Source organism: Ambystoma mexicanum, chromosome 2p (assembly GCF_040938575.1).
Source record: "Ambystoma mexicanum isolate Mex_15411 chromosome 2p, UKY_AmexF1_1, whole genome shotgun sequence".
NCBI classification, from domain to species: domain Eukaryota; kingdom Metazoa; phylum Chordata; class Amphibia; order Caudata; family Ambystomatidae; genus Ambystoma; species Ambystoma mexicanum.
In genome coordinates this window covers 816,927,581-816,950,939 of record NC_090923.1, presented here as the reverse complement: position 1 = coordinate 816,950,939, position 23,359 = coordinate 816,927,581, and the positions used below count along the sequence as shown (strand labels likewise).

The following is a 23,359-nucleotide window of genomic DNA, read 5'->3' as shown; positions in this document are numbered from 1 at the left end:
TAGTATAGCGGACTAACTGTGGTTGAACCAACATTACATTTTCTCCCATGTTGCTATTAGCCACTGAATTTGATTGGGCCGTCACCCTGCTATGTCCTGTTATGCTACGATATTGAGTCTTTCATTGCACTCCATCTGCCATGTTCACACTTTCTAGGACCTTCAGGATCTGGAAGAAGTGGGTGTTTTCAGACTTAAAGGGGAGAGTTAACTGATTGTAACATTGAGGCTGCACTAGAATAGTCTCATTATAATGAGTAATGAAGTTAGATGCCCCTACACATTTGAAGGGTTAGCCCCCACCTAAATGTTAGCCTAGGTGCACCCCTGGATGTCTGCACTTACATATTATTAAGCAGAGAGGTGAGGGAAGCCTTTCCCCGAAATTGGCAGTGTTAAAGTGTTAATGTGTTTGTTTAGAAAAATGTTCTTTAACAAATGCAGTAAAACTTGAAAGCTGCTTCTTTCAAGAAAAACTTCAATCGCCTCTCTGCATATTGCTCTTTAAAATATACTATTTGACAGTCCCCAACCAGACAATGAGGCTTGGGGGGGGGGGAGGGTAGAACAGTGGGGGCGGAGCCGCCTTTTTTTCTGACGTGGCTCCTCCCATCAGCACAGATGTGTGGTGGGCGGTGTCTATAGCCCCAGTCAGGGCACAGCTCCTCCGGCTACAGAAGTGCTGTGGGCATGTCCATACCTGAAGTCATGGAAAAGCTCCTCGAGATACAGCTGTGGAGAGGGCGTGTCCGCAGGCCCAGTCAGTGCATAGGACCTTGGGCTGCAGATGTGAGGTGGGCGTGTCCTCGGGCTACAGATGCGAGGTGGGCGCAACCATAGCCCAGTCATTGTAGAGCTCCTGCCTCAGATGCGATAGGGGCGTGTCCGTAGCCTAGCCTCTGCACAGCTCCTCGGCTGGCGGCTGCAGATGTGCTGTGGGCGTGTCTGAGTAGATGGATCCCCCTTAAGGGCGGCGGATCCGTGTCCAATCAGCACACAGTCCCCCGCGGCGGTTTAAATATAGGAACGCGGTTTCGGGGGGCTTTGAACAGCTACCAAAACTGATCACACCAGCCCAGCCGCCTGCCTGCACCACCACCACCACAGAGAAAGGTAGGGCGTTTCCCCAATATTACCTGCTTGACCCGGAACATGATCGCCTGCAAGGTTGGGAGGCAATGGGATGTCCATCGCTTTATGTATCGTTTCAAAGTTACAGAGATCTACACTAAAATATGTACAACATCAAAACGAGATAAGACTCCCTTGCCCTCGTCCGCAGTTTGCATGCATAGTTTATCAATAATGTTTAAGTGGAAAAATAACATACGCGTGCGTAAAATAATTAGGGGTTTGGCTGTTGGCGTCAGGGAAAGTCACTATGCACGTTCGCTTTTGTGCACTGCCGAGGGCACTGAAAGTTGCGTGCACGGAATCCTTTGGAGGTGAGCATTTTCTCCAAACCTATGGGGTTTCTTAACACGTTACACAGCTACACAGGACTGCGCTGTCTCAATAGTGCTCACTTCACAGCTGTCATGCCAAGAGTGCAAGGCGGGCCCAGCACTCGAACCCGCAACCCAGAGGCCCCACGCCGATATAAGCTCGACTCTTGGAGCAGCGTCACTCTTATCTGCTGCAAAACGTCAGTGTGATACCCCTTGTGCACCAGGGGACAGAGTACAGAAACGTTGCACCAGTGCACGTGCACAGTTGCACGCCATTGGCACTGGGGCAAAGTTTGCCCTATTTTAAAAATCACTGGGACATATTAGGAAACGATGTCACCATGGCAAGTGCAGTTTGGCAGGGTATAAGCACCAGGGCAAAACACAGACATGTGTCACTGCATTATTGCAACAAGGCAAAGTTTTTCCTAGAGGTAATACAGAATGGAATTAGCACTTTGCCGTGTTGAGAAAAAAAACGCATCGAAAAGGCATATTTGTTTTGCCTGATGGCAATGTTTGCCCTGGTGCTTAAACCATGCCAAACATAACTCGTCCTGGTGAAATAGGTTACTGATATGTCCCAGCGTTTTTAGAAATGGGTCAAACTTTGCCATAGTGCTAATAACGGGCAATTTCTGCACGGGCGCACATTTTCTGGCCCCAGATGACACTAAACAGGGAGTAACTTGCGCTGCCAGGAGGGTGTGTCCCTAGGAACGTGTGCGGTTTCACTTTTGTTGTGGCGTGCGAACGCTATCGCCTCTCGCCTCATGGAAGTGAATGACTGTATGGAGCCAGGGCTAGAAACGGGTTCCGATCTGTTTCGGGGTCATGACGCTGTGACGTGCACCCTCGCCTCGCGCCATCAACTTGGTAACCGGCTATACCGTCCGCACCAGTCCGCCGCTGGATGTTGGCGCTTTATAGAAAGCAGCTCGTTTAATAACTGGCAGTGCCCGCCTCCACTACACGTTATAGTGTGTGTCCGAGTAGAAACTGTGACTTCCATTCATGGACATGGCCCCAGCGCGGGATAGTCCTATTTAAAGAGACACCGCACGAATACAAGTATTCATGTTGATGACTGAATGGGAAACGCGGTAGTGCACAGTAGCGGAGAACAACTGGCCTTTGTAATGACTCTATTGAGAAGCTCACGCTGCGTGAAGCGTCCTCTCTCAGCACGGCACATTGCGGGGCGCAGCAGGGGGCTGGCGGATCCATGGGTAATGATAAACTCGGGCGTACTCTTTAGAACGAGCCCAGCTGGAAAACACCCCCCACCACGAGGGAATCCCGAGTCAGAAAGAAGCCTTCAGGGGGCAAAACAAATCGGGTAGGTCCCCTCCCCTAGACCTCTTGTGAAGCTCCCAATCACCACCCAGGGGGTCTTCTGCGTGAGGCAAGGGCTTAAGAGTCATGGACCCCTCCACAGTAGAGCCGGGATAATAAGAATGTTGGAGGTCCCCTACCGCGTAGGCACTTCTGTTTGCATTCAGGCACTTCTAGATTCGTTTCACCATTTTAAGAGTAGCCCCACAAGTACCAGAATGCAAAGCGAGAAACAGGTTTGAGTGAATTATTCACGCTTAACACGAACCTACTTGAGAGCTCTGCCGTAAACAGGCCCGTGTGCAGGGACATTCTTTAGGCATGATGGAGAATGAAACCACCATAAGAAGATGTTCATTTGCAGGTCTCAAAACCGCTTTTAAAGAGAGGCAAGTTCTTCTGGGTAAATGATGTCGCAGGGTTCTCTTTTCCCCGCATGAAGTCAGCCGGCAGCGCCTCGCCGCGGGTCCCGCATTCCTGGCGCTTTTCGCCTCTCCCCGCTGGGGAGATCCAGCGGGGCCTCTTCTCCAGCCTCGGGGCACCCGGAGGAGTCCGCAACATACACACCGAGGCTGTCAGGCTCTCGGAGGGGCAGGGCCTTTGATTTGGGAGGGTGCGGTTTGATCTGGCACCCCCAGGAGGTGGTGTGCTTTTATCAACTATAAACTGTGGCCGAGGCAGGGGTGCGCGATTCATCCCGATCCGATTCTCTACCCTTTGGGGAGGGAGGATACGCCAGGGGCAACGCGTTTGTCAAATACAACGCAACCCAGGTTGGAATCCCGATCCCGCGCTTAGAAACCACTCGTTTATAAATGAACGCTTATAATTATAGCAGATTTGCTTCAGCGTCAGACCGCAAAGACCTATTGCTACGAGACTGTCTATAAAACACGGGTCTGCAGAAGCTGGTTACACCCTCCAACAGCCACGTTCGGTTACATGTGTTTTCCCCGCGTCTTAACACATTTTAATTGACTGCCCGTATTTTTAAAGCGTATTACACACGCATCATTGAAGACACGCGGGCGAATGCTGTTAATAAGACCAGCAGCATGTGTGTTGCAAATCCCTTATAATTAAAACAGAAAGCACATTTCTCACATTCAAACGGAGCCAAACATGAATATTGCATGCACTGGGCTTCCTGGGGCTGGGCATTGGTGAATGCAGATTTTAGTGCCCTGCTGGGGGGAGGGGGTGCAACATGCAGGTTCTGGACCAACCCCCAGCATTCTCAAGGAATCCGGGTCATTTGCATCTGGTGATTATTTTCAGTCGAGGGGTGTAGCGTTAGAGCCTCTAAATTAGAGGCTGAGCGTAAAGCGGGATCCTAAATAATATCCGTGTTTGGGGGAATTCCCCCCGACCCCCGAGAACACATTTTTTCAAATGATGGTTTGAAATATGCATTTTACAGCACTGTTTTTTTTTGTAAAAACTTTGGGATAACATGCCACAGTATTGGCGGGAACTGGGTGGCCCGGTGGAGAGCAGTGGTTCCTGCCTGGAAGAGGAGCAGGAAGGGGGTGGAGAGCAGTATATGCCTGCAGAGGCGTGAGCAGTGGGCGGGAGAGCAGCCGGAGTCTGCGCCCCTCTCTTTCCCTCCTTCCCACTGCAGCGTGGACCGTCCTGTCAGAGGCCCGAGGCCCCGCTATGTTGAGTTCCTCTGCTTGGGAGAAGTTGCGGTCGAATGTTGGGGACTGCGGCACCCAGTGATCTTGGCTACTTTTTGTGACCCGCCTGTACTCCCCAGTTTTCTTATCTACCGACGTTGGGGCCACTTGTATATTGGCATTTGGCCACTTATAAGTGCTGACAATAAGACAGTCGCTTGCCAGAAACAGCACTGCATCCTTTTCCATTCAATTCCCAAATCCCAGGACAGTGGACTCAACTGTGAGGAAAGAAATGTGAACTTAATTTAGGCCCAGCAAAAATGGCGCCCTTTAGGCAGAGCGGTATGCTACTTTACCACATTGATGGATGGTACCGCAGTTGTGAAAAGCTATTGATACTTGAGGTTGTTGTTTGCACCGATCAGAAGCTGCTGCAGACCCCCTCAGTTGGATGGTGGCGCGGGGGCCCACATGCATAGAACACGCTTCCTTTACATGTAATGTTTAAGCACGAAATGATTGTGTGAAGATATTTGAACACACAATGATGGCGGCAGCAGCAGTCGGAGCAGGAAGAAAGAGGAGGCCTGTATGTAGATTCATTACTTTCAATCCCAAAATAAAGGGCACCGGGTATACTCACGGTCCTCCAGTTAAACAATAAGTAAATAAACACATGTTGTCACTATTCCTAACTTGCCTGCACATCCAGACCTTTATTTATATTTGGGATAGGCGCAACATGTACGTCTGTTTGTTTGTCTTTGACGCTTTTCCCGCTTTAGGGCTGCTCCCTGGAAGGTAAAGTGTCCCGGGAGGATAGCTCAACGGCAACGCATGTGCCTTGTAAAAAAAAATGACAAGAAGCAACACGGGTTTAAGTACCTTTTATAAATACGCAACTAAGACAAAACAATACAATTACTCAACAAAAAAAAAATCACGTAACAGTGCCTCGATGCCCGCGGGCTGTGTGAGTGCTTTCAACAAAAAAAAAAAAAAGAGTTCATCTTTTATTTTTCCCTGCAGGACAGGCAGGGGAGGACTGGCAACATTTTGCCTGGGGGGCAAGTTTACTTTTCTGGCCCTTAGTGCAATGGCCAAAGCCGTCAGTGCAGCAGCCTCAATTTACAGAACAGGTAAACTCAGTACCAACCTCACCCCCCACATTGTCAAGAATATATAAATATATATAGCAGACACTATTGACATTACTTTTCTTTAATGCAACATATTTTTCAGTTATGTTTGTGGTTTCTTAGCGACCCGGACCCCTGGAACATTCTCCCATACACCAAACATAGTGAAATGATTTCACCAGGATAATATCATTGGTGAAAGGAGAAAGCTTGGATTTTAGCCCAGTGTTCAACGTGTAACAGTTTGTAAAGTGACAGCAGGTTACATCTCCTCCCATCCCATCGTTAATTTTAGAACAATGTAAAGATGTGACGAAGCTAGAACATTCTTTGGTACAGCAGAGCCATTGCTGAACCAGGGGATGAGGGTTTGCTCTCAGAGCCACACATGAGCTGGCATGGCACAAGACCCAGACCTGGTTTCCTGCTGCCCCAGCCCACAACACAAAACACAAACCTGCACCCTGTGTACCCACCCCCTCAACACAAGACCTTCACTTGTCATCCTGCCTCATCACCGGTGTGCTTAAAGTAAATTGCTGACATTCTTTATTATCTACTAAAACTATACACTATAAACCCATGTGACTGAGCCTTTTTCTACAGATAGTTAAGGAAAATAAGGCACAGTGATGAAAAGGGGTTTGCTCAGGATCACATAATGTGTGAAGTGTGAAAAATGGGGATTAGAGCCCTGTCTTCCTGGTTCCACAACTTCCAATTCAGAAAGCAAGAAATACATCATCTTCTCCTTTTACATCTTCAATATTAAACAAAAAATGCTATCTGCAAAGTTGTTATTCAAGGGCTAAACTATTATACTGTTCAATAAATCTGTTTTTCAAAGTACCAATGTATCTACATACAGATTAAGATTAGAATTATAATGAAAACGTACTATAATTACAATCTTATTCTGTACAATTGTGTGTATTTTATAGCACCAAGTCACATGATAAAGCAAACTGAAACAATATAACAGAAGTAATAATTGAAACGTAGGTTCATAAAGCAAGTATGCATCAGTCAGAAAAAAGAAAGTGGGTCTCATTTACCATATGTTCCATACCCACCATCCTCTGATGTCCTTCCCTTGCACCACGTTCTCAATGCCCCCTCTGTCTTACAATTACCTTTCAGATCTCCATTCCCCTTTTGCTCCATCCTTTAACTATTAACATAATCCCCTTCCTTTACCTTCCAAGCACCTCCTTCCCTTGCCTACATTGCTCAGTCACAGATTCCTTGCCACTCACCTACTTTTATTGCCCATCACACCAAACCCATCCCTTGCCCCTCACCACCTTTCATTGCCCTGGCTTAAAGTTAGACAGTATACCACCTTGATTTTCCAGTCAGCCTATGCCAGACATGGCACAAAGTCGAGGTCAGGGTCTTGCTGGCAATTGTGGCTATGGGGTCTGCATCTGGACAATGCAAAGTGAGAGACGCTGAGGGGACGTGGCTTTTCTGTACTCTCACGTTACACTTTCTTGAAAAGTCGGCTGCATATTTCAACTCATGGGAGCAGAGAGGACTACAAGGGGAATACACGTTCGACCTGGTGATGGAGAAGAGAGCAAGAACGATCTATTATATTTATGTGTTTTTTCAAATAAGATGGAGAGTGTGTGTGTGTATGTGTTTGAGTGGATTTGTGACAGTGTAAAGTATAGGTGGAAGGATGTATTTGTGGCCATGTGACTTTGTATCTATATATCTGAATCTGGTCTTGATTTGAATATGCGTCTTTTGTTGGTCACATGAGAGAAGAGGGTTCTGAACAAAAATAATTACAGACTTGGGGGGTCATTCAGAGTTGAATGGTAACAGCACAATTGTCAGTATTGGGCAAATACAGTTGATTTTACCGTCCACCCAATTCAGTGTTTGATCAAATACCATCAGTGGTTATCCATGGGAATACTGACAGTGGTATTAGACTTTTTGGAGAAAATCCACCTATTGTGACCTCCATTCAAGGTGGAGGTAAACAATCCAAACTGGCCCCAAATGTTTTAAATCTTCCTATTTAGTGTACAAGACCAAAACACAGGTGCTTCCCTTCAATGTATTGAAAATGGTTTTTTACAAAGGGCAATGTTGAGGGTGTAATATGGTGGGCATCTCTGATTGCTTCCCCGCTCCACCTTACCCATACAATGCATAGAAGGGCCAGACTTGACCCTTTTGTACATACAAACATCTCCATTCACATTGATGCAGAAAATGCTGAAAAATAAATGTTAAAATAAATGTTCACATTACGCCCATAGAAGGTGGCATTGCTGAAATAGCACTGGAGGTATTTCAGAAATACCACCTTTGCTGGTGCCAAACTTTGAGAATGGCAGTGTTTCCGAAAAAGCTGGTAACTTTCTTCAGCTGTATTAAAAAATCTGTCCAACTGTAAATGACCTCACATCTTTCTATGGGTATTTTTCAACTTAAGTACCTCAAACAGTCCAACAGCCTTTTCTATAACCACTATATAAGTAACATCCATGGGTGCTATTCAGGGTGCTAGTTGACTCTTTTTGAATGAACCCACTGCTGATCAAGACATTCACCAGAACATAGGGGAAGCAGTAGGACATAATCAAACACAGGGCACACTTTAATAAGTTATGGACCCTTACTTCATTGGCAAGTAGGAGTGGTGGTAAACTGCTGTGGATTGTAACAGACCAATGGTGATTGGGGAGCAGTGGTGCCAACATTACCATCCACAGTCAAATAATCTGTTGTTTAAATGCATGCATTGCCACTGGGCAGTTTGAACAAGCCCCTGTAGCCTAGACTCCCTTCTCACTCACTGTGGAGGCCCATGTGTGGGGGCCACCCAGGCACATCTACAGCATTGCTGAGATCAAGAGAACGCCTGGCTCCATTTACACAGAGTCTGAGCAGGCTTTGCAGCACACTGTCCCTTTATGGCAGGCTGGATACGGAAGGACTTTCTCTTTTTCATTTTCACATTGTCGAGCTCTGGCCCATGGGGAACAGCCTAGGGGGCAATGGCCCCTTTTCCCCCTTGCCAGTCCTCCCCTGAGGACAGGGACATCACTCACAGCATTAGTTTCTTTCCACAGTGGTGGGAACTGCTGTGTAGCATGTTTATCAGTAGAGGGCAGCACTGCACCATATGACATCAGATAACCTGGGGGGTGTAGGCTGACTGGTGCAGTTACCATTCTGAGTATTTGCATTTTGTATTTTATTTGTATTTGTATTTTATTTATTTGTAGCGCGCACCAGGCCCAGAGGCATCAGGGCGTGAAGACTTAAAGGCAGTTACATAAATATACAATAGCCGTGAGCTTGGGTCACGCTATAACAGTTACAGGTACATACAATAATGTGTGAACTAGGATCAGAGTGTTACAAAGTCAAAATGAACAAAAGCAAGTTATCATGACGGCAACATAAGCAAGGCATAATTTACAATAGGTTAGTAGAACCAAAGAGCTAAGCAGGCGACAAAGTAACTTTGGGGCGTTTACTGAGGTTAAGGACCAAGTCAGATATGAGCAAAGAGCCATGATTTCGTTTTCTGTTTGAAAGAATTAAAAGAAACCTCGGACCTGATGGTAGTGGTACAGTAGTTTTGACACATGGTTCTTCAAGGACTTGCTTCTGAGCAACAAGAAATCCAGGGGGCCGCTTCCGTTAGTCAAAGCCTGGGGGAGCCTTTCAATCCTAATACATCTGCAGTTGTGTGGCTTTCTCTCTGACAGTGACCCTTCAACAGGAGGACCGTTGCTATATTGGGTAGACACTGGCCCCTTGCAAGCTTTGGGTCCTACTGACCAGGAGGTTCTGACTGGCTACTGATTACTGTCGGAATGACACCAAAACCTTTGGAGGAACACAATGGTGAAATTGGAGTCCTATAAGTAGGGGAGTATCCAGCATTGCAAGAGTTGGGGGCGACTGGAGGGCAGGGGAGCCACAAAAGGAGTCCTGTTACTTTCCCCTCCAATCGCATTGCACGTGATTCCATGTGGTCTCATTTGCTTCCCCCGCTCCTGCGCCCCAATCAACTTGTTTGGTAACATCAGTGGCAGGTGGCATTTTAACACATACACACACAAAAAAACAGCAGGACCATTACATATGGAGGAAACTACTCTATTAGAGCTTTGTCCAGGGTCTGTGGGGCAAAATACCTCCAAATTTGCATATGGATTGCACCAACAGAAGTGACTTCACAGAAGAAAGACATTGCAAGGGGCATCATCTGTCTTTCATTCCTGGCGGCACCATGGAAGTGACTTTAACATAAGTTGCCATAAGTAAGCCAAGTGGCAAATAACATTGTGGTGCAAAATATCTACATTTTAACATTATTGGAGCAACTCTCTATAGTCATTTAGCTTTTTTTACAACAGCATAATATATTAACTTAAGCTATGAAGTGAATCACGTAAAGACCTTCAAATAAGACACAGTGTGATTTAAATGATTTGCCCAGGATCACACACTTTGGTTAAATGGGGAAATCGGGATGTGGACAATTTAAGAAACTGAACATATCTTCTCAGGTTTAGTTCATATTGATATTTATTAAGGATGTGATTTGCCATTCATGTGCGTATATAATACTTTATAGCAATACTTTGGAAGCAAACCACATTACATAATAAACTAGCCTTTGATAATAAATGAACTATACACTATATACACCTTCATGGAAATATGTTGAGTAATAAGAGTATGGCTTTAGTTTTATTCTCCCCATCCTGCATGCAATGTCACAATAGCACCATCAAGATGAATGTGAGCCTAACAACCCCCCTTGGGTTTCAAAGCCATAGTCATTATTTCATAAAGCATGCAGCAGTATGCACCCTTCTCACCATTAATCACCCTCATTCACATTTCTTAAGGGACAAAAGTCCCAGCTAATAGCCCTCCCTTCCTCCAAAGTCCAATGGCTTCCATTGCAATGCTCTGTCTGTGCCAGGACAACAAGGGTGCTGAGCAGGAATACTGAGCTTGGTACCCTCATTGTCCTGCCAGTGGGATACCTTTCTCTTTCAACACCCTCGGGTGTCCCACTGGCAAATGTCCCGGTCTGGATCTAGAAGAGCCACTGGGAGGTGGGGGGGCAGAGGGTGGGGGGGTACAATGCTGAGTTCTGTCTTTTCAGACAACTCCTTGAATCCAGGCATTGACTTCCCGCGGTGCTCAGTACCGATTCCAGAACAAACACAAAACTCTCATGCAAGGGGGGGCAAGCAAGCTGTCCCCCTACCCTCTCACTCGGTACGCCACTGCCTATAACTATTGTGCGTTGTTCAAGTGAACCACATAATGCCTAGTGTTATGGGAGACAGATTTGGAGGGTGAAGTTCTAGCGACATTCTAGGAGAACCTCCAGGTAGATCTTGTCATCTCTCTGCTGTGCCACAGATAACACATGGGGCATGTGATGCACAGGTGCCAGAAATAACTGATTTTCATAGCTGCCAAATTTCCCACTTCCATGCGTGACACCCCAAGCCAGTCCTGTTTTTATCTCACCGCATGTTGGAACTTTCAGGCCCATCCTTACAAAGGGAAACATTAAACTACAAGTTCCAGCATGCAATTGGGGGAAAAACAAGACTGGTACAAGGGCAGTTGATTATATTCTCATTATCCGAATGCGTGGGAGGATTTCTTGATATTGTGTGGCTGCCCAAGCTGGGATTCATGAGTTAAATGGTGGTTTGGTGGCTCCCCGCAGTAACACTATGCTACGCAGTTGTACACATTATACTGGGTTCAGGCGATATGCGCGCATTGGTTGAAGTAGAAATTCTGCAATGGGGCTACCCCTGTGGCCTTGGCAACGTTAGAAGCACGGGGCAGTCACGTGGCAGGTCGCGATATGTTCCGGGATTCTGTTAGTGGCAGATGGTTGTGCTTTCTAGACATTCGTCATGAATGCTTGCCTGTACAGTCTGAATGGGGGGACATTGCTTCTCGGGCACGTGCTGCTGGTTCACAAAAACACCCATGCAAATATGAGTTCGCATGCCCCTCATCTAACAACGAATTTGGGGGTGCTTAATGAAATAGAACCAGGACCCCGTACATAGTGTGTGCAGCTGTCAATTGAACGTATGCCCTCCTGTGCTTGTTTCCTGACACTGAGACACTCGGACGCGATTCAGAAATGCATCTCCTAGTCTGTGTTTAATCCTGAGTGGACTCCTCCCTGTGCTGCATCCCAGCATCTGTGGGAAGGTGGACGTGACTGGAGTCCTGTCGCTTATGCTCAGCACCAGGCAGCAACACAGTAAATAACATTTACGGGCTGTCTGTCCACAGCGTGGATCTGTACCCTTGCACCTCATCTTACTTGTGACATATGATATGATATTTTATTTATATCGTGCTCGTACACAAGTGTTTCAGAGCGCGACAATGATCCCCAGAACTTTGTTATGTAGCAAATTAATGAATTATTGCACCCTGATAGCACGCTGAATCCCCACCATAGTAGCCTCAACGCGTCTCGGGAGGATAGCTCATGGGCAACGTGCTCGCCTTGGAAGCAAGGCGACGCATAGCAACACAGGTTCGAACCCCGAGTCCGCGCTTAGAAACCTCTGCGTATTAAGCGTGTTATAAATAACCTATCATATCATATCATTATCTTGTCTAAGTTTTAGGGCACACTGTGTGACCACCCATAGAGCGCCTGCTGGAGGAAAATGAAAGGGGTGGCAATGAAAGATGGCCAAAGTACAAGGAAAGGAGGTTTGAGGAGTCGGAGTAAGGAGACACTGCCACAGGTAGTGGATTTGCCCCAGTGCTTTTATCCAAATAATAAAAAGGGTGGGAACAATGCCCCACTAGCCCTGTCTCTATGAGGGGGTCCCCTGCCTCAACAAAACTAACTAATGAGACAGTCGTCAGGATGTCAAAACAAGGTTCAAACCCTATTCTTGCTCTCACAGTCTATATACCCCAAAACACCCAAAAGGAGGAATACAATGCCGTTGACTGTTTTCCTGCAGCCTTTCTCCAAGACCATGTACCAACTTCTAATTGCTAAAGTACCACTCACAGTGTTTAAACACAAACTCATTCAACGTTTCTAGTAAGGTTCTCTTCTCCTTAGTCACCCACTGATTGGGAAGTGATGTTCTTCCCGGTGACCTGATTTTTATAATGCCAGGGGGACCAGCCTCATCCCTGGTCTTTCCTGCAAACTGTAACACTTCGGGAATGCCAAGGGGAACATCCTCATCACTGGTCTTTCCTGTGGTTGGTCAGAGCTTAATTTGTGTTGGTTTGTCTTGGGGGGGAAAACCTGGTCTGCTCTCCTACCAAGTCTTGCCCCCAATACCTTTAAAGTCAATGGGATGTGGAAGAGTACTGTTAAATATTCCACAAGCTTCACATGTACCTCACTGCCCAGTACCATCAGTTACTCTATTTTACAAGAGTGCATTGTATTTCTATGGATAGCACAGTGTATACATAGTGTTTCATGCCCCATTTATACTGCTTGCTCCCATTCTCCCCATGCGCTACCTGTTTGTGTTGTTCCGCGGTATGGCAGTTTCCCGTTTTCTTCAGCGGATCCTGTTTTGGCTTTCACGATTGTTGCCAATGTATAATCCTTGATCTTGGATTCTGCTGCACCATTCCTGTTGCCTGTGTCGGTGTCTTGATAGGGACCATCTGATGAGGTTTTCTGGAGCTTGGTGAGCCAGTGTATGCCCTGCACGGGTGTGCCGTCTATGTTGCCCTGCTGACTGTGGTTGTCCCGGCATGTACCGGAGAAGCTTTAAGCCTCCCTGCTCCAGGGGACTTTGCCCCCCCTTTCCGCCTTTGCTCACATGGTTTGCGCGGGCGAGCCAGGGCACACACCTCATCCCTGTATCCAGCCGTCGCCGGCGCAGCAACAGTCGGTAAGGCTTCCCGTTTCCTGAGGCCGTCTTTCAGCCTCAGTGGGAACGCTGCTTGCATTCTGCGTTCTGTGATGTTGGTTTGTGAAGACCGCAGTGGTACCACTTGGTGGAGCCCTGGTTTCTGCCGTCGCTTGGGCTCACCAAGTGGTTTTTCGCTGGTCTCTGTGTTTGGTAATGCACTTGCCATTTCAGACAGTTCATTTTCCACTTTACTGCTACAGCTCTGCATTTATTTGTAAAACACTGTGCAAGCCGGTGTTTTTGCTGGTTTTTTGTTTGTTTGTTTTATTTGCTTATATAATCCGCTGAACCCTGAGGTAGCTAGGCACTTAACTTGTGGAGCTAGTTACATACATGGTATAAATACAATAACAGGAGAAAGTATAGATAATATACAGGCATATAGGAAATTACTGTGAACAGTGTACATAGGAGAGGAAGTTGCAATAAAATGCAACACAAGAATAAAAATAATTTACAGGAATATCCAGGAAAATATATGTTGAAAGCAGCTAAAACTGTGGTAGACATTTTTACAATATATACAGTCAGTGTATGGTTTCATGTAAGTGCATTAGGTGGGAGGGATCGTGGAGAAGAGCCAGGTTTTGACTTTGGAGCGGAAGGCTGGGAAGGAGTGTTCGTCTCTCAGCGGTGGGGGCATGGAGTTCCATGTTTTTGCAGCTAGGTCTGGGAAGCTGGTTCCGCCTGATTTTTGGAGTCTGTATTTGGGAATGCTAAGGCAGTGTGCATAGTTGGCTCTGGTGGGACTAGATGCAGTCCTGGTGCAGAATTTGTCAGAAGGTATTTAGGGGCGGTTTTGTTGAGACATTTGTGGGTGATCATGAGGGTTCTGAAGGTGATTCTGTCTTTTATGGGGAGCTATTTGGCCGTTTTTCTGGCTTGGGATATGTGGTCAGATCGTTGAATGTTGAGGGCTGCTCTGAGAGTGTTATTTTGCAAGATTTGGAGTATGTGGATGTTTTGCTTACTAGTACCTAGATAGAAGGAGTTACAGTAGTCCAGTTTTGATAGTATCAATTCTCTCGCTAGTATGATACAGCTTTGTGTGGATAAGAAAGGTCTACAGGTGGTTATTCATTTAGTGGTGTAGGCCGAAGAGGTGGCTGTGGCATTAACCTGTCTTGAGAGTGACAGGGTGGAGTCGAGGTAGACCCCTAATGTTTTGCCGTTTTTGGAGACTTTGATGACGTTTCCATCTATATTAAATTAATTGTATTGTGGGTTGAGTTTGTTGAGTCGTTGTTTGGAGCCAAAGAGTAGGAGCTCGGTTTTGTCATCGCTTAGACAAAGCCTGTGCTTGGCCATCCAATCTTGAATTTTGCTGTAGATTTCATTTAGGCGGGAGGAGTCATTCTCGTAGGAGCCTGAAAGCGTGATGAGGATCTGAGTATCATCAGCGTAGTTGGTGTATGGGACTTTCATGTCATCCAGGAGGTCGAATAACATCTTTGTAAAGATGTTCTACAAGGTGGGGGAGATGCAGGAGCCTTGGGGAACTCCACAAGAGATGGGCGATCGGTCTGCAGAGGCAGTGTCTGAAAAGACTCTCATGGATCTTTCAGCTAGGAAGGATTGGATCCATTTGGCTGCACTGGGTGAGAAGGAAGCTGAGGTGGTTAGGTGCAAGGTTAAGATGCTGTGGTCAACTAAGTTGAAGGCCACAGAGAGATCAAGGAGTAGGAGGAGGGAGGGGTGCCCTTTATCTTTGGCCTCATCCATTTGGATCTTCAGATCTAGAAGGGCTGTCTCGGTGCTGTGTCTAGCTCTGAAGCCTGATTGGCAGAGGCCTAGGAGGTTGTGAGGTGGTTCTGTATTTGAATATATGCTGCTTTATCAAGGATTTTTAGCAGGAATGGGGCAGTGGTGATGGGGCGGTAACTAGTGGGAATGCTTGGGTCTAGCGTGGGTTTCCTGATAAGAGGTTTGACCCAAGCGTCTTTGAGATTCTTAGTTTGACTTTACCATCTGTCTCTCCTGTGAATTTCAGACCTGCTTTCTCTCTCAACTCTGCAAGCTTCTTTCTTCTCACTTAACTATGGGAGATCCCAGGGTGCCTTTGTTCGTTCAGCAAGAGGATTAATATAATCCCAGAGTAATTCACTTTAATAATCCAAAAAACCCTGCTGGACTGCTAATGTATAGTGCAATGTTTGTTTCAATTCACCCAGTTCTTTCACAACATGTTATGTCCATTCAAATCTGTTTAATATTCATTCAAGACCTTTTTACAATTCTGTAGTTCAGATATCAATGCATATCTCTTAAAAACATTATACATTTAAAACCTTCTTATAAAACCAATTTTAGGTGCGATGTGCATTCTAAAGTGTCTACGTGATAAAGTACTTTTAATTCTCTGTACCTCTACTAGTGCACATCTTACAATTAAATCACAGATCTTGTTTATGCATCTGTTGTCTTTAAAAAAATTGCCGGATATGTTTCATCCCACTATCTTCGAGTTTATATCTAGGGAACCTCTTCAGGGGCTTGGTATTTGCTTCTACTGAGTTATGATATCTGAAGACTTCAGTAACCTAAATCCAATATGTTTCTATACCATTAAGGCTACTTCTCTGTGCTACCGGGAGCCGAACATTCATTTTAGTAGTGCTGTTGCACGTTTGTACTATACACTTGTAGGGTTCACCTACTGCGGTCTTTTGTATTGCTTTGTTTTCTTCCTTAGTCGTGCTACACCTGTCTTTAATTACAACTAGCTTTCTTGTTACATTTTTGTAACACTTGCATTACCGTATCTTCTTCAGCTTCTTTGCTGTGCGCCGCTTTTGACTCTCTGTGGGTAAACATATAAAAGCAATCATTGTTTGTTCTACATCATCCCATCTGTTTCTTATGACAATTAGCAGGTTATTTTTAAACTTACTTCTGTTTCCTTCATGATTGTATTTAGTAGATCTTGGTCTATTCTTTGCAGTCTGCTTGATTATTCAATCTGTGTAGGAAGTAAGATGTACCTCATTTATATCTGCTTTAGATATTGTCATTCAACCTAACATAGTCAGTTTTGTGCATTTATATTCTAATTTGACTTACTCGTTATTCCGAATAGTCTGTGTGGGTTTATTGCGATCTGTGTTGCTGAGCTTCATTCGCTAGGGGCAGGATTCACAGAATTTGAATCCTCAGTGTTCACTCCTTTTTCAGATTTCCCTCGAATATCTATCTGGGACGAAATACTACGTTACTTCAAATATTCTAGGCAACCCGGGCTCAGTATCTCGCGGTGGCTATAATCGGCTCAGATTGAGGTGCACCTACTTGGTATTTCATCTAGTCGCTGTACAGTACGTTTTGCGTTTGTTCTGCTTTTACTCATGCAGCCGTTCTAGTGTTCCGAGTGATCCATGGGAGCATATTATTGTCCTACATCCCTTTGCCATGTGTCCGGGGGAGGTACGTTGGTTTTTTTGGTCTTCTAATTTGGATGCCATCTTTGGATAGTTTCCTCCTGCTTTGGCTATATAGACTAGTGTCAGGGTCCGAAGTTATAATATTGGATTATGGGTTTAGCGCCACGCGGTTCACCCCAAGTATTTTGCTTCTTGTCTTTCGACTCTTTTTTTAAATCGATTCATGTCGTCCGGTAGTTATGCGACTTATATTTTCATAATTCTGGACACAGTTATGCCCCAGATATATTATGATATGGTAATTATACCGCTCGGTCGACCCGCTTATTTTGCCTCCATTTCTGAGCTTATTCATGAGTAGTTTATAGTCACTCTTCTTTCTCCAGTCTGCTTTTGTTAGTGTCTAAAAAAGTGGTTATCAAGGTAACTGTTAGTCGGAACAGGGGCGATTCTAGTGGCTCAGACGCAATGTTGATGCGTCAATGCTTGTTAAGTTCTCATCCTGGATACAGTGTCTCATTACATTTTAATCTACGTCTTCCTCGTATATATATTGTATAATGGGAGCCATTCTTTTCTAGATTCTATGTGCTGCCTTATTGTCTTTCTTTTAGACTAAGATGGAAGTTTACAGTATAGTGTGGTGTCAGCATCTCTTATCCTTAGTTTGTGTGTTGTCATTTTTCTAAAGTCCAGAGCGTTATTGTCCCATCTTCTTTCTATTTTGCATTATAGATGAATTGTATTCCATTCAATATTTTCATTCAGCCCTATCTGATCACATTTGTTCAGGAAGATTAGTTCTTGCTCTTTCTTAAATAGGTGATCTTTATCAGCATTGGTGTCTTTACTTCTTGTTATTCTGTATAGCACTGTCCATTTTATTTCTTCACAGGTGTGTCCTGCTCTGAGGAAATTATCTACCATCGGTGCTTCTTTTATTTTATTTTGAATGCAACTTCTATGCTCACTAATCCTTGTTTTGATTTTTCTTATCGTCTTGCCTATGTATAGCTTAGGGCATGGCCACCATTTCTGTATTGCAATTCGTTAGTTTGTTTCCACTTTGTTTTCAAACCTATATCGACCTCCTTGGTTTTTGCAGTAGTGGAACAACTTTTGCAGTTCCCACCGGTTGCATGTCCTTTTGTGTTTTCCATCCCCCATATCTCCTTGAGGCTAGGTTGTTTCTTTACTTTTGGCTGGATATCATTTCTCATGATCTGATATTTTATGCTCCTACTTCTTCTGATTACTTTAAGAGATATGCATTGATATCTGAACTGCAGAATTGTAAAAAGTCTTACATGAATATTAAACACAGTTGAATGGACATAACATGTTGTGAAAGAACTTGGTGAATTGAAATTAGAATTGTATTACACACTAGCAGTCCAGGAGTTTTTTTGGATTATTAAAGCTTTTTTCTTCTGGCTACCTCTGTGCTACAACTTTAACTACTCAGATTACTTCCTTCATTACCTCTTGGCTTCAGTTTCTCTCACTCACTTCTTCCCCTCTCTAGACCCCTCTACTACTGCTTCTGCTGCTACTACCACTGCCTTTACAACCCCTCGTGTCTAGTCTGTCTTCCTTTTTGTTATTTCTGTCAGCGGTGTCAAGGAAATAACTACTAGAACGTTGAAGACATCTGTTCAGCACCTCCCCGTAGGCATCCTCGTCCCAGTACTTACAGCACTTTTAATTTGTGCATCTTTACTGGAATATGTGGCCTGAAGTCTTCCATCAGGGGAAATGGGGACCGTCTCCTGGTGTTTTTCTTTCTTCCACAGTGGTGTCCTGTTTGTCCAAAATTTAACAGGAGTGATACCCTTAGGTTCACCATAGAGGGTGGTACAAAGCATGGACGGAGCTTAAGTAGAGTGAAAGAGTGTTTTGGCAGCTGAATAATAATGAATTGTAAATGCATAGTATAAGAACTCTGCTCCACGTGGTCTCGTCTTCTGGTCTACAGGTAAGTGCCACAAAACGTTTGTCACCAAGATAAGAAACAAGCATTGGCAATGCCAACAGTTTTGGCTTTTGTGTAGGCATGGGAAAGACAGCAGTGGTGTTAACTGGCTGATGGAGGCAGCTTCAAAATGGTGCAAGTACCTGGGCATATAATAGCAGTTCCTGGCAAATGCCTAATACTTATACATATGTCAAAACTGTTCGCTTTGACAATGCTTGTCTTAAATGGACTTTAGTGAAGGTCACACATAGTGCTAACAAATCTAGTGGCTGATGGCAGACCTTGTGAAGACATTTTTATTACACCAGTAGCCCGTTTACAGTTTCAATTAAGTCATTAACTCTCAGAAGACTGCTTTGAAAAAAAACACTGGTAGGCACTTCGAGAACAAAGTTTGATGGCAAGGCTTGTGTGGCGGAATGACACAGACACTGAGGACATTTTGACTACAGGTTTATTAACAAAAAAGGCCTATCTTTCCCTATCTCTATGGGATGTTCCCTATCTAGATTACTAAGGTGCTCGTCAGTCATGAATCAATGTCCAAAAGAATCAGTCTGTGGTCCAAAACGACCCTAACTGACCCTACCACTATTATAATCAACTAAGGTCAGGAGAAAGAACTTCTTGGGTCTCTCGTTTTTATCACAAACTTAATGACTTCGCTGCAATTTATTTTGTGTACATTACTTTGAATTTGTGTATGTATTTGTGGGTTAAAGTGTAAAAGGGGGAGCAGGGGGGTGCTTGGGGTGGCAGTGGTAGTGAAGGGGAATGGGAGGGGACGCCCCCAAACAATAAGTAAAATTCGAAGTAATGTACATAAACAACATTTCAATAAAGTAATTTGTTTGTTCAGTTGACATAGAACTGTTTCTCGTTATCCTCTGTATTAACTTGTATAACTCTCTCATGGAATTTGTAATCTTGCTCTCCTCTTGTATGTTTTTTTTCTTGCTCTGTGGTTCTCTTATGTTAAAGTTCTGGTCAATATGCAATCAGTAAATTGTTTCTGTAACTCCCTTAGGAAATTTCTTATCTTGTTCTCCTCTTGTATGTTTTCGTTTTCTTGCTCTTGTGGGGATCCTGTCTTTCTTAGAAGGCTCTAAATGTTCATGTGCAAGATTTATCCTATGGACCCCTAAGGCTTTCACTGCCCAAGTGCTGCACTCTGTTATGTTCCACTCTTTGTTTCTTGGCTGTTGGGGGTTTTCCTTTTTCCCAGGGTACTTCAGTTCTACTCCTCTCGATCTCTGTGCTTCTTTCTATCGCATTAACACAGTTTGAAATTAGTAACTTAATTTCCACTCTTTCATCATGGATGCGGGGACGAGTTTCTCTGAGGCTATACCGATTCCCTTTTGGCTTTCCGGTTGTCACAAGTCTCTCCCCTTCTCACCTGTCTTTCCTGTTTGCTTGCGACCTTCTTTTGTGACTTCTTCAGCACGGTCCGGGATTTGTATAAGCCTGTGTGTGGGTCTTCGGATTCCAGCGTGCTTCGTTCAGATTGTCCAGGAAGGAACAATGTCCCGAAAGTTTTCGGTAAATTGTGGGATGAAAGGAAAAGGAGGAGGAAAACAAGGGACTGGGAATAGAGATCAGGAAAATAGCCCCGAGTGAACTCCGGCTGCACACGTCCAGCTACGGCGAGCAGTAGTGTTGAGACGTGCAGAGCCGCGGGGCGTGTCTGTTTTGTAGAAAGCAGAGCGTGTAACGCAAAGACTGGTAAGCAGCGTTCCACATCAAGCGGCCATGTTGGAAGGATTACTGAGTTCAATCCCCTATGTGTCAGGGACCACGAAGTCTAGAAGGGACGCAGACGGCGGTTCATGAGAGTATGCCTCCTCTGAAGTCCAGCTCCTCCGGGTTTGCCTGGATGTATAAGATGGTATCTTCGAATCAGCCTGGGAGCATTCATGTTTAACACGAGTTCCCAGGTGCGCTCACTGGGAGGGTACCCTTTCCATTCGACCAAATATTGTAGTTGACCATGTCGGTATCTAGAGTCACAGATTCTGGAAACTTAATATTCAAGTTGGTCATTGATAATCACTGGGGTTGATCTTGGAGCAGTTCGAGAGGGTTGAACATAAGGTTTCAATAGAGAGGTGTGGAAGACAGGATGGATCCTTTTCCATGATTCTGGTAGCCGAAGTCGAAAGGCCACTGGGTTGATGATTTCTTTTATAGAAAAGGGGCCATAATACCTGTGAGGCAGTTTATTTGGTCACAGATGTCGAGGAAGGAGTTTCGAGGATAACTTTATCGCCTACTGAGTAAGAAGGTCTTCTTTTGGAGTCGGCATGATGTTTAACGTCTTTTTGGGGCCTTTTCTAAATGTTCCTTTGCTTCTTTGTGTAAATTAATAAGGGTTTCAATCCAGGAATCAACCGTAGGAACTGGGGTAGGGTGTGGGAGAATGGAAGGTAGAACTGACAGATGAAATCCTTGACTACAGAAGAAGGGACTGGTGTTGACAGCTGAATAATCCGAATTGTTGTAGGCAAATTCGGCCACAGGTATTAAGAGTGACCAATCATCCTGGACCTTGGTGGCGAAGCAACAAAGATATTGTTCCAGAGTTTGGTTTACACGTTCAGTGGCTCCGTTGGTCTGTGGGTGATAACCTGAGGACAAGGCACATTGGATTCCCAGTATACGACATCATTGTTTCCAGAACTGGCATATGTATTGAGGTCCTCGGTCAGAAATGATCTTGGAGGGTAGCCCATGAAGCCGGACTATGTGTTCGAGGAAGATTCCGGTGAGTTCAGACGAGGATGGCAGTTTGTATAAAGGTGTAAAATGAGCCATATGAGTGAACAAATCAATGGTAACCATGATAGTTGTGTATCCCCTGGAAGATGGTAGTTCCATGATAAAATGTGTGGCGATTTCCCAGGGTCTTGTTGGTATTGCTGGTTGAAGTAGTAGACCTGCCGGTTTCTTATTATCATGTTTGTTCTGATTGCAGACTGCACATGCCTGGATATGAATCCGGACATCCTCTTTCATCCTTGGCCACCAGAATTGTCTTTGTATTGAACGGAGGGTGTTGGTGACACCACAGTGTCCTGAATGAAAAGTATCATGAGATAGGCTTGTGATCTTTTGCCGCAGTCCAGGAGTGGGGATGACCAAGCGATTGTCCTTGAACAGATATCCGTCCCTTGTCTTGAGTTTCCATCGATTGTTTCTCTTAAACTCCTTACAGGTTTCAGAGGACTCAGTTGAATTCGAATATCCTCCAGGAGTGTGATTGCTTGGGCAACAAATACTGTGTGGGGAAACATTTTAGGAAAAGTCCGATCTTCAAGGGTTTCGTAATCAGAACATCTGGATAAGGCATCGGCTATTGTTTTGTGTGTTCCAGGGACATGATGGATTTGAAACTGATATTGAGCAAAAAAGAAGGCCCAATGGGCTTGACAACTGTTTCTACATTCTAGGGACTGCAGGACTTGAAGATTTCGATGGTCTGTGCGGACCTGTACCGGGTGTTTGGCTCCCAGGAGAAGATGACGCCAATCAGTGAAAGCCTGGCGGATGGCTAGCAGTTCCTTTACCAAGACGGAATAATGAGTTTCACTGGGAGTCAAGGTGCGAGAAAGATAGGAAATGGGGTGTTCTAATTTATCATCAAGTTCCTGTTTTAGGACTGCCCCGATGGCGTAGTTGGAGGCATCAGTTTCCACAAGAAAAGGGCGATAAATGTCGGTCGGGTTGAGCTAAGTAGGGGCTTGTGTAAACTCCGACTTCAAGGGTTGGAAGGCCGTATCTTCGGGTGAGGTCCACTAAAAAGGGGTATCCTTCTTTAGCAACGTAACAATAGGATGTACAATCTCCGAAAAGGTTGGTATAAATTTCCGATAGGAGTTAGCAAGCCCCAGGAAGTATTGAATTTGTTTTACAGTAGTTGGGACGGGCCAGGATAGAATGGAATCTACCTTTGAGGGTTCCATTCCAATCCCCTTAGGGCTAAGAACGAATCCGAGATAGTGAACAGTTGATACATGGAAAAGACACTTCTCGGGTTTGGCCAGGAGTTTATGTTCACGTAGACGTTGTAAAACTGCCTTTACGTGTTCTTCATGTTTCAGATGGTCCTTGGAGTAAATCAGTATGTCGTTCAGATATACAATGACGAAGAGGAACAGCATGTCAGAAAACACTCGGTCCATAAAACGTTGGAAGACTGCTGGGGCATTAGCAAGTCCGAAGGGCATAACCAGGTATTCAAAATGGCCAAAAGGTGTTCTAAAGGCCGTTTTCCATTCGTCAACTTCCTTTATACGAATTAGATGGTAGGCACCCCTGAGATCTAATTTTGTGAATACTACTGCACCTCTTACTGCTTCCAGGATATCCGAAATGAGAGGCAATGGGTAGCGATCCTTGAGAGTACACTGGTTAAGGCCACGGTAATCTAGACATGGTCTAAGCTCCTTGGTATCTTTCTTGGGAACGAAAAATAACGAAGCACCCGCCGGGGACTTGGATGGTCGTATGGTGCCATTTTCCAAGTTAGTATCCAG

The 23,359-nt window shown here is 45.0% G+C and overlaps 1 protein-coding gene across 1 annotated transcript in view; it reads left to right on the top strand.

Annotated features, from left to right (window-relative positions):
* Positions 1-958: 958 nt before the first annotated feature.
* The window catches only part of LOC138566823 (G-protein coupled receptor 4-like), a 404,006-nt gene continuing 381,605 nt past the window's right edge, over positions 959-23,359 (top strand). Inside the window, exon 1 of the mRNA XM_069644502.1 lies at positions 959-1,113. The gene's annotated coding sequence lies outside the window, so the exon portion shown is untranslated. The remainder of the gene's footprint in view (positions 1,114-23,359) is intronic.